At 40.0% G+C, this 12,384-nt stretch overlaps 1 protein-coding gene across 1 annotated transcript in view; it reads right to left on the bottom strand.

Annotated features, from left to right (window-relative positions):
• Sox102F (transcription factor Sox102F) overlaps positions 1-12,384 on the bottom strand; it is a 162,314-nt gene that overhangs the window by 68,730 nt on the left and 81,200 nt on the right. The gene's annotated exons all lie outside the window — the stretch shown is intronic.

The following is a 12,384-nucleotide window of genomic DNA, read 5'->3' as shown; positions in this document are numbered from 1 at the left end:
TCTCGCTCCTACCTCTTGTTTCCTATTGCTCTTGTTCTCGTTCCCCCCTCGATCTCTGTCTCTGCCTCGCGTTCTCTCGTCGGCTCTTCGTCGTGCCGTCGCGGTAGAGGCGCCTCGCCGTTTGTACGTGGCGGCAAGCTCTGCCACGCACGCCACGCCTCTTTCGGGGCCTAGTCGCCGCCTCCTTTCTCCGACACCCACGCCGAGACGGACTCTGCCCGCCACTGCCGCCGCTACCACCACCATCCGTCGTTGGTACCTCCACCACAACCACCACCGCCACCGACTCCCGACGTTGTCCTCGCCGACGTCCTCGTCCACGTCCTCGTCCTCGTCGCCTTTGTCGCCCCGCCGTACTGTACCAACGCTCACCGCCACCGTCGACGGATCGGCATTCGTTCGCCTGTACACGTACTACGTTCGCGGTTGTTAGATTCTATACCTGGCCCCGCTCCTTTCCCCCAGTCTGGCATCCTGAGGCGCTGCTAACTCGTATAGCTGGGCGTAGTAGTAGCAACGGAGATGAACAGCTACGCGTGTTTACCGTAGCTACGTTTGTGTCCCCCTACTAACCGCCACCGATCTCGTTACTCAATGAGAGCGAGCGGATGGAGAACGCGATTAACGCGCAACACGTCACGTGGCATGGAAGAACGCGGTGCATCGCCGCCGCGATGTGCAACACCGGAACGAAGCGCGGCGTATACGGACTCACCGGCGCGGGCGGCGTGAAACGTTCGCCAAATTGCACCGGTCTGTCAGTATTGCGGTAACGATATTCATCTCGAAGCGATATTTTCGTTTAGAGGCAAATAGCATCTGTCATTGCGATACACGTCGTACTTTGATTATATCTTTCTTTGCCTATCTCGTCCGCGACATACTTTTTTTATTCTCTATTTATCAGTTAATGAGAGAAAAAATGCAAATAATGTGACACGCCAGTGCAATGTCAGCCTCGCAGAAATTAAACACGTAATAGCTTGTTGGAATAAATATTATATAATAAATTAATAAAAATTCATGTTTGTTGATTCCGTTGATTCTTTGTATGTAAACATTCTTTTTTCCTTAATTCAAATCGACTGCGGTGTCATCGCTTATGATTATTTCGTAATATCCTTTCCGCAATAAAAGGAATGAATAAGAATATGATATTAGAATATTTAAAAATATTATTTTCACTAAAATATAATCGGATTTAATTTTTTAATTTTGAGAAAAATAATAATTGATTAACATTTTGCTATTCGTTATCAACGATTTAATCTTCTTGATTCTCTCTGTTTGGTCGAAACTTGCAAAGAAAAATGCAATGCAAAGAAAGCGATTGAAATCGTAACGCAAATATCGCAAAGACTCAAAGTCGGACGATGAGCGGCGATATCCAGGTGATTCGCCGCGCGCATTGTGTATTGTTCGGCTTGGAGGTGGTAGCACAACCCTCTTGCCGCCGAGCTCGCTTTCGCCTCGGGAAACGGGTCCATGGAGGTGGTGAGAATCGACCAATGGGGCGCGAGGCACACCCGCGCAAATCACAATGCTCATTGTTGTCGCCGGGCTGTCCGCCCACATCCCCGTGCCGTGTCTTCCACCACTCGTTGTAGCTCCTGTGGCACTCGCCCAGGTAGGAATCCCCGAATCGACCCCAAATTGGGACGAGCCAAGCGCAGTTTACCGCCATTACATTTCTGCAATGCGTAACGCATCGAACGGACATGTCACCGCTCAGTTCTTTCGATGATTGACCGAGAAATTTCATTTGAAAAAAATGAGTATCCAGTATATATTTTATTTTATTCACATTTCATCCATGCAAACTATATTATTTATGTTTTATAAGATAAAAAAATTGTGCTATAATAAAGTAAGTATCTTTATCAATTTACTTGAATATTGTTTGAAAACAATATTTGATACATTTGTAAAATATATTAAAAACTCTTCTTTTAATCTATATGCAAAATATGTCTCATATAACTAAATCATTAAGATTTATGTATAAATCGTTAGATATATCAGAATATCTAATCTCAGAAATATTCAAATCGCCTATTAAATATTCATTAGAATATTATATATATATATATATATATATATATATATATATATATATATGATTATATCAATATGACTGAAGTTTACAACCTATAGTTTCTCAAGCATACTTCCTGATTAAATCAGTAAATGTGTCACACTGCAAATCAAAAACTAAAAATTATATATAATATAATAGACGAGACGTTGCAGTAACTCTATGACTGAAATTACATTTGCGGGGTTGTTCCTCATTTTTTATCATTTTCGTTGTCCGGTACAATTTATTTCGATGCAATCTCTAGTGTTATGTATGTCAACGTTATGCACGTGTCGCCTCGTGACATTCCTCGTAACGATCCCCCGACTGTTCTCTGCAGAGAGAAATGTATGAGAATGACGTTGGATCGTATCTCTTTCATGTTTTCTCCCTCTCGTCATTCCACCCTCCTTTTTCCTATTCTCTGCACCCTAGCACACCCTCAACTAGAGCCTCTTACCATCTCCCGAGTACACTTCGCCGCGGCCACCGCGTAATTCGTCCGTTCGATCCTCCCCGTTTGACCCTTTCCGCGTTAGACCGCAAATCGATGTTCTTTTCCTCTCGATTAAGATCGATTGCGGTTCAGCGTCAATTTGTGTCGTCCTTGCAATTACATCGCATGATAGTTTCCTCTTTGCGGATAGGACCGTTTGAGACCGACTAAGAATACGACTTTCATTTTAGGTGTAATTAAAACTAATTCTAATCCTAATCGGTTAACTTTTTTTGATTAATTTCATTAATGCAATGCCGCTAAAATGAAAACCACGAAAATTATTTAAAAAATAAAATTACGAAAGACTTTGTTATAAAAAAATACAACCTAATTTTTTTTATAAATCGAATTAAAAAAATTTTATCATATAGATACTAATTATAATTTAATCGTAGAATATATGTATAATGGAATGATATAGCAATCACAAGTAATGAATTTTAAATGCTTCTGACGCATGATTTTCATTAATTAAATCTCTGAATTTTTACAATTATTATTCTCTCCATTGTGATCAAATGCTTTTATAGCTTATAGAACTTCTCTGTTAAAGTTACAATATTCGTATTATATTTATCATATTTTATCATACTAATTTATAAAATTTCGTCTCTATTACCCTGCATTAAGAATTTTTAAAATATTTTATTGATGTAAAATGAAAATCGCGCGTGCAATCTTGGATTCAGTCAAGATAAAACATACGTACTAAAAGGGAAAATGGTGTTTTCTATATACGTTGATATATCTTTGAAAATAAAATTAACCAAAAATTATAAAAGAATGTAATCGTTACTTTTCGCATACATTCCATAATATTATCTATAAATACAACATGTTTTACGACACTGCTTTGTGACGTTGCGTTCGTAAAGCGAGTACCTACAATAAAATATCACGTATTGTTGATGTGTGAAGTTTAATTCCATGTTTAAGCTGGGATCAGAGAGACCGTACATTTTCCGCTGCGGACGGGCGCGCTTAGACTTTGGCTTAGACTTTGGCGGAGAAACGCGAGATGGGCCATCGTTATGCGTTGCACAGGGTGCGTATTAACGTGGTGGCACGCGGGATACCGTGCTATTCCGGTACCGGTCGCGGGTGCGGGAGCCGACAAGAACAATGAGTGTTGTATGCGTTCCGCGTATTGCTCGTGCATCCTCCCGTAGGGTATGTCGGGCTCTATATAGTGGGTGTAGAAGAGAGCGAAAGAGGGAGAAAGAGAACAACTATTAGGGGAAAGACAGGAAAAGAGGAAAAGAGAAAGAAGGAGAAAATGAGATTTATGCGAGGCGGCGGCGTCGGTGGCGTCGGAACGTTTTGCTCACGCTGCTGGACGTCGCCGTCGTCGTCGTGGTCGCCGTCGTCGACAACTAGAAGACGACAACGACAACGACGACGACGGCAACGGCAACGACGACGACGATGAAGAAGTGCGGATGAGAGAACCTTCGTGTAGGAGGAAGAGGACAAGCGAGACGCAAGAGTCGAGATGGAGGAAAAGGAAAAAGACGAGAAGGATGACAACGCAGCCGTGGCCGCTTGTGAATGAACATTGACTTCTGAGCATTTCCGGCCGCTTGCGGTCTCTCCATCTTTCTCTTTCTCTCATTTCGCGTTTGTCTCGTTTTCTCTCTTTCTCTCTCTCTTTCTGTCTGCACCTTCCTCTCCACACCATAACTTTACCCTGTGATCGCTCTCCTCTATCTACTCGCGTCCTCTCATGAATGAGAGTCGTCGAGTTGCGATTTCGCGACAGAGAGATGGAGAAAGAGAGAGACAAAGGCAGAGCACGCTGAGCGAAGTGAACAAGGAAGGACGAAAGAATGACAGAGGGGTGGGTGAGAGAGGAGGATGAGAGAGAAGAATGAGAGAGAAGATCGGACGAACACCGTTAGCCTTAAGCCAAACGGTCGCAACGGGGCCTGAGACGAATTTAGATCAGGAATCGAGAGAACGAATGGAAAGGAGAAGGATAGAGCCACTATATGTATGCTCGCCTTCTCCTCATCCCGCGTGAGTGTCCTTTTTTTTACTCCTTCGTTCCTTATTCCTCTCTTCCTCCCCGCTTTGTTGCTCCCATTATTAATATATCGCCGTCTCCGTGCCTGACCGCCCGTTCCTTCGCGCATCGTTGCCATCGCTGTTTCTTCTTGGTTCTCTTCTTCCTTTTTCTTGCGCATCACCCCCGCCCGGCTCATCCGGTAACATACACCGTACCGATTATAAATAGTAACCTTTGTCGGACGCTTTTCTTTACACTTCCATCACATCGTCATCCCCTCTGTATTTCCATGTGGTAATGTCCTTCAGATTTTATGCGCGAATAACTCGTGAAAGAGAATTTTTTAATGTATAATTGTGATTTTTAATTTACGTTATATTAAAATATTGTATATAAAAAAAAATAATGATAGAATAATATTGGTGACTTTTTAATATTCTATTTAATATCTTAAGAATATCTTTGGAAAAAAACATTCAAAATTCTTCGATTTTTTTCAATTGATTACTCAGAATTATTGCACGTTAATTTATTTATTAGCATTTTATCATATCTCGACTGTATTAAGTTGTCTGATAATTTTCTAAACTTATAATTTAAACTGCTCACATTTACATTGCCTAAGGACAAAGTAACAATTGTTGCGTGGGATGTTTCTGAATATAATGGGTCAGGAAATTCAGAAAAAGGATGACGTTGATGGCTGCCTGCAGCTACTTCGAGGCACATTATTCCTTGAAATAATATCTCGCCCTTTTATCGCAACCAATTATTTCATAATTTTAAACAATAATTCTAAGATATTTTTAAGTCAGCATTTTTGCCAAAATCGTTAAAACTCCGACATTTGTTTAAATGATAATTATTTGAAATCGTCAGAATGCGAATCAAAGAATTAATCCTTAGTATACACAATGATTTTTCTATTTTTTTATTGCACACGATCATTCATGTTAATTTTTATCACTTCAACAAATACATAAAAATTATTAAGTGATTGTTATATACATTGAAAAAAATTTCTGAATTTTGAAAATGGACAAATCAGAATTTTCTGGTAAAATTTATTAGAATTCTAGTTGAGATAATCGGATTCTGATTGATACAATATTTCTCCTAAAATCTATTAGAATTCTTATTTTTACCAAAATAATTATATAACAATCAAAATTCTAGTTCCCATCACAATTACTATTTAATCCAACCAGACCATTTTTCTCAGTGTATACTTCAACATTATTAGAAAAATATTTGTAAGGTTGTGTATTTAAAAAAAATCATATATAAATGTCATAACTAATTACTCGATGCTCCTAGCTTTTCAAAGAAAATAAATATACAGAGTGCGAATGGCCTAATCATATGTACTAACAATAAGAGTTAATTCTTCAGATATGAATTCAACAAACGTACGGCGAACGAGTGTGTCGCATCACGCCAATGCATTACGTTGCATTGGCGAGACTTGGCGTGGGAAGAAAAGTTGCGAGAGACATAGTAGAGATAGAGATAGAGACAGAGACAGAGACAGACAGAGAGAGAGAGAGAGAGAGAGAGAGAGAGAGAGAGAGAGAGAGAGAGAAAGGAAGGAGACACACACGCGGTGGGGCAGGCAGAAAGTGACCACGGTAGAGATGCGGACGCGTGCCCGCGCACGAGTGACCGCGTGCGTATACACGCGCCGACACTCGAGTCGCGCCGGCGCGAAGCGTATAGCAAAGTTACCGGGCACTGCGCTTCTTCGCGCGAGGCGAGAAGACGAAAATTTCGGCTCGGTATATAGCAGCAGCGCGGCGAAATACTGTTGACCGTTAAACGTGCGCGTATAAATAGAGCGTGCACGCGTGCGCGCCTCCGTGACGTGACAGGTGTCCGGTTGGAGAATAATTAAAATCCGCGTACATATGCGGTCGCACCCGTAATAGGCGACCGTTCCGGTACATACGGTATACGAGGTATATGACGACGGTGGGTTTACCGCGAGCGCACGCGTGCGCGCGTAGGCGTGAATTACGACGCGGTGGCTAACGAACAACGGAGACCGCGCTGGCCGGCATTATCACCGTGCTTGGCGATATAGAGAGAGGGGATCCGTACAATGATCGATCGGTTCGTGGTTGTCGATTATAGAACGGACTCTAATCGCATAAAACGGGAACGACTACGTCACAGAAGCAGTTTTGCAATAGATTGTATGTGTAACAGTATGTTACTTGCGAAAGATAATTGTGGAGAAGCATGAAAAATTCAGAGTAACCTATCAGATGCAGATATTTATCTTCTTATTATGATAAGAAATCGATCAATTAATTTCAGTGATTTTACTTCGTAAATCCTTAACGTGAAATGATCTCAATTGCTACTGTTATTCATTATGACGTCAAGATATAGAAGCATATTATAATATTATTATTATAATATGCAACAATATAATAATAATTATTCGTTTATAATCTCTCGATCTAAGGCTAATAAAATTATTATAAGTTATTCTCTCTCTCTCTCTCTCTCTCTCTCTCTCTCTCTCTCTCTCTCTCTCTCTCTCTCTCTCTCTCTCTCCAAGATATTCCAAGATACTTATCAAATATTCTAAATACACTTAATCTGTAGATACATTAAACAATATAATTTTAAGTACACGTCACGATGAAAAATGTTTGTTTAATCGCGAAATACGATGATTAAACGATGTAGCTTAACTAACTCGCAAGAACTGTATCATTAACTTCTGTATTGAAATAATAAACGCAAACAGCGGCCGATAATAATGGCCTTCTCACCATCCACTTAAAAGAAAATTAATACGAAAAAACTTCCTTTGTTTTTCTTTCTTTGTTTTTTCATGTTAATACATCCGTTCCCATCGCAGCTCGAAATCTTAATTACTAATGGCTACGAAACGACGATTTCTTACGCACGCAACCGGTTGCGGGAACACGCGCTGCAACGATGCCCGCCGGGACAATAGAATTCTCATTTGAGACCGACAATGCACGTGCGCATATTTGTATCAGATATCTGCAATTATACGACGCATATACCACCGTGAGAACTCGCATTCCGCGGAATTCGAGTTTTCGTTCTAGATTAATCATAAGCGGTGTTTACAATGAGATTTTAAGACATAAAATTTAAGTTTTGAGCCGTAAGAAATTGACTAATCATAGATTATTCTCTCCACATGACTGATTGATCAATTTCTTATGGCTTGAGGTTTATTAAATTTTACACCTTAAAATTTTATTGTGGACTCCGCTGCAGACGTCGTTATTTCATTTGTGAGCAATTCCCAATAAATAATACGTCAACATCGTGTACACTGAGAACAAAATTTACTAAATCATATTTTCTAATAGTACTACTGAACATATTATTTACTTACAGTAAATAAATATTTATTCAATAAAAAATGATAACGTTAAATTAATAGTTCTTATAGAGTTCGAATAAATATTATGTTTACATTTAGTAAATTAGTAAATATTTAGTTACTGTTATTTAAACAAATTTAGTACATTTTGCCAGTGTACAGAAAAAAATTAAGCGATCTTTAGACAATCAATATTATTACGCAATACTCAATATTGCACAATAGTATTGATCATCTGTAACTTATATTGATATTTACTTTTAATTACTTAAAAGGGTACTATTATTATAATATATTGCACAAAATAATTATACAATAATATCGAGCGACCACGACATTAGAGTCCAGTTTAGATTGCGGGTTCTTTCTTCTTGAAGGAAGAAACCGAAAATAAGAGTAAAGTGTACATAATAAATTTTAATTATACAGTTGTACCTATAATGAAAAATTCGAGAGCGTCTCCTACGAGAAGTCGACCGAGAGAAGTCGTCGCGATGGAAAGGAGCGGTATTATATCTGTCGTGACGGCACGTGTACGCGCGTACGTATGATACATACACGTGGAATTAAAGCGGCGTGGTCGCACAGTGCGGATCACTGTTTAGCGCGCACGGCGGCCGCCCTCATGAATGGAGTCACGGCATGGCACGGCACGGACGGAGGAGTGAGTCAGGCGCGAAAGAATGGCGAGGATATTTCATAAAGCCGAAGCGAGAAAACGGCCCGTTCGTGAGTGGCGGCTACGAGGAGGCCGCGAACGGCTATTATTATCGTTTCTCGACTCCTTCTCGGCCCTCGCAGCAGCGACGAGCGAGCGAGCGAGCGAGCGAGCGAGCGCACGCGGCTCGAGAAACAATAAGCAGTTTGTACTTGGGAAAGCACATTGTGTGCACTCACGGTGATGTATCGCGTATTCTCGAGGTCAGTGCGTAAGAACGATATGACCCATGCGGCCCATGCGTTCCCATAAGCGATTAGTCAAAGTTAACTGATGTTTAACCGATTCCCCGTCAAAATCAATCCTTTCGGAAGGCAAATTCGAAAGAGACGAAGGATCAAATATAAACCTGTAGTTAATTTCAACTAACGTTTACTCGCAGCTAAAAGACCAAGGAGATGACGATAAGACAATCACTGTCTCTCGTCTCGGGATGATGAATAGATTCGAATAAATGTCGAATAGAAGATATAAGAATAGCGCGACGTAGATGAGACAATTGCTTCGCGATTTCCTCACGGCCTTTACGAGGACTCGTTTTCGGGCACATACATCTATACCTTTCGGGATTTCTAATCAACGAGTTTTACGAGGTTGAATCGCCGCTAATTCGTAAATTGCACCCGGCCGGCTATAGCCATACGTCTATTAACGTACAGGCCGTGTCTTGTTAACGTTAATTTATGTACGCGCAGCGTGCGCGGATTTCTCGTTACAGCCGCGCATTACAAGTTTCACGAGGCGAATTATAGTGCCTGTACTCGTTAAACGCTAAACGTTTATTATCCGCGGTTCGTTACCGCGAGCGTCTAATCTACAATTCACTTGGACACGGATTACGATTATGCAAAGCGCCACGTGCTTACGTTTGCGTAGCGACGATAAAAGAAGAGCCCCTAATCGCATTTTGACTTTATGACAAATCATTTAACATAAATCTGCATAATATTAATCCTCCTTTTCTTCACATATACATCTTATTATTATATATCCGATATATATTATTATTATAAATTGAAGCACGGACAGCCTTGTAGATTATAGCTACATTACAGATTAGGTGATTATTTCTGAATGAGCGTGACGTTTAGAGAACTCCACTCGCGAGCGCGATGTATCATGCGTGTGACTCTACTCTCGCGCGTATACACACGCATGAACTCGCGAGCGGTTCCGATCTCGAGACTAGACAAGTTAATCGGCCGCGAAAGCACAATAAACTCCGAGATAATAAACGGAGCGTCTTACGTTCGTTTACCATAATAATGCCTTCCGCCATGGCAGATCCATGCAGCATCTGAAGCTACCCGAAACGAATAGAACGTTATAAATAGGAATGCTCTATCTTCTCCCTCCCCTCTCCCCCCCCTCTCTCTCTCGCTCGCTCGCTCGCTCGCTCGCTTGCTGTCGCTTTCCAATCATCCTTTCCTCCTTCCTCAGTCGGGTTTGTTCGCTTTCTCTCACCTCGTACTCCTCTTCACTTTCGTCTTCCCTGCTGCATTCTACAGAAGCACGCCCGATCATCATCTCCACAAACCCTACGCCCGCGCGTGCATGCCGGCCACAAACGCGCGGTTATTTCAGAGAGCGAATCTCCGCTCTCTTACACGCCGCTAGCGGGATATTATTACGTGGCCGTGCATTAACGCGCGCGAAGATCCTTTCGATATGATAGACGAGCATGTATCGCGTTGCACGAAGGCAGCCGCTGCCGTTTTACGTCGCCGACGCAACTGTTTCGCGCTGCGAAAACGTGCGGAAGTTAAGAGTAACGACTCGGCCCACAACGAAAAAAGATGAGTGCACTGCGTTTTTAATATATCTATGTAACTTCGCTTTGTAACATGGATATTGGATATCCCAATGAATTTTTTAAATAAATACCCATTGACTATACAAATATCTATGGTTTTCTAAAATATTCGGTATAAATATAGCCAACATTTAACATTAGATATAGATTACAGAAAAAGATTTTTGTACAAAAATTATAAAGAAATCAAATAATTTCGAAATAACATTTTTGTTTGAAGAGAGAAAAAGAGATAATAACATAATCTATATTCTATCGGATTAAATGTCTTGTAGATTGTTAAATTTATGTCAAATTAGATGTGTCTAATTTGAATTATTTTTATCATTTCATCATCTGCTTCTATTCGATACATTGTTAATTTAACTAAAACAATGGAGTTAAACAATCTAACCCAAGAAAATGTATTAAATTTGACTTAAATTTAATTTATTATTTGCCAAATTTATTATTTGCATACGTTAATATGTACGACGTTCACTTTGAAACTAATTACAGAAATAGATTGATTTATATTTTGACATATATAAAAGTTAAAGATAACAAAATATTATTTAACTCAAAGAATTGAGCTACTATTGCTTTAACAGTGTAGAATTTGAAAATATCTACACTTTTAAAATGTACTTATACTATTTTATTAATAAAGTACACTGGTAGTTTAAAGATATACAATATTAAATATATTTATAAAATAAGATCACGCTTGTGTGTCAATCAACATTTAAAATAAGGAAAAGAAAATAACGAAATAAGTTTGAAGATATATACTTTCGTGCTGGAAAGAATCTAGTTGCATTAATTGGAATTCAAGTTGAAAATGATCAAATCAGAAGATTTGATTAAATCTATTGTATTATAATTCTAATTAAAATATATAACCAAAATTCTGATTAAATTAATATGATCAAAATCTTTTGGTTCATTCATTTTCAACCTGAAATTTTTCTCAGTGCGACAATCGTAGATAAATATATTAAGTAAATATAGATTGAATGTGTAACAACAAAAAGAAAATGGATATGTGTGTTCCTTAGTGATACGGATCTTATTATGAACCACTTGAAGAAATTTTGTCATATCAAGAATCGATAAATCCAATTTGATCAAAAATGCTAATTAAATTCTGATTATCAGCAAACGTAACACTGAAATAAACGAACGAAGAGATGGGGAGGATGAGTACCGGAAACGAGGTCTCGGGATCAAGAAAGAACCGTAGAAGTCAGTTCTTGGTGTTTTGCACAGCCACCACCCCCGTGCTCTCACTCCCTCTTCCTTACCAGCTTCGGAGCTCGGGGGATGGTTTAAGTTGGTGGTGACAGCAACGAGCGCTCGCAATGATTAATGGCTTAGCGCATTAACAGGCTATTGACAAACACGTTTCTCATCCGTGGAACCTCCATCTCGCCCTCGCGCTCTCAGTTCTCTGGTTCTTCGGGGCGATCGACGAGGACGGCGATGGAGTGATAAAAGGAAAGAAAGGGGAAGAAAGATCGAAAAGAGGGACGCGACGGGAGTGAGTTTTCTTAAACACGTCGCCTTATAAAGAGAAAGAAACGCAAAAAAAGAAGCCAAAGTGAGAGAGAGAGAGAGAGAAAAGAGAAAGGACAGGCAAAGAAGAAACGATCTTCTCACCCTCAGTAACTACGCTGACAAAAACGCATCTTCGTCATCCCCTAAAGATCGTACCTGCCTTCTCTCTTCCCGCCCCCTCCTTCTTCTTTCTTTGCCCGGTTTCTTACTTGCTCGTCTACTATCGCTACATATCTACGTAGTACGTATTTCTCTAAACGCCGTCCCGTTCGTCTTTTTCCTACCAGATAAATGACGCCTTAGGGCTTTCAAACCATCAGCTTCTAAATAGGCAATATCTTTTTTTTATTCGACAAAGCTATCGGT

Source organism: Acromyrmex echinatior, chromosome 8, assembly GCF_024713525.1.
Source record: "Acromyrmex echinatior isolate Ae372 chromosome 8, ASM2471352v2, whole genome shotgun sequence".
NCBI classification, from domain to species: Eukaryota; Metazoa; Arthropoda; class Insecta; order Hymenoptera; family Formicidae; genus Acromyrmex; species Acromyrmex echinatior.
Note: the sequence above shows the minus strand (reverse complement) of the source record. Positions and strands in the feature narration are given on the sequence as shown.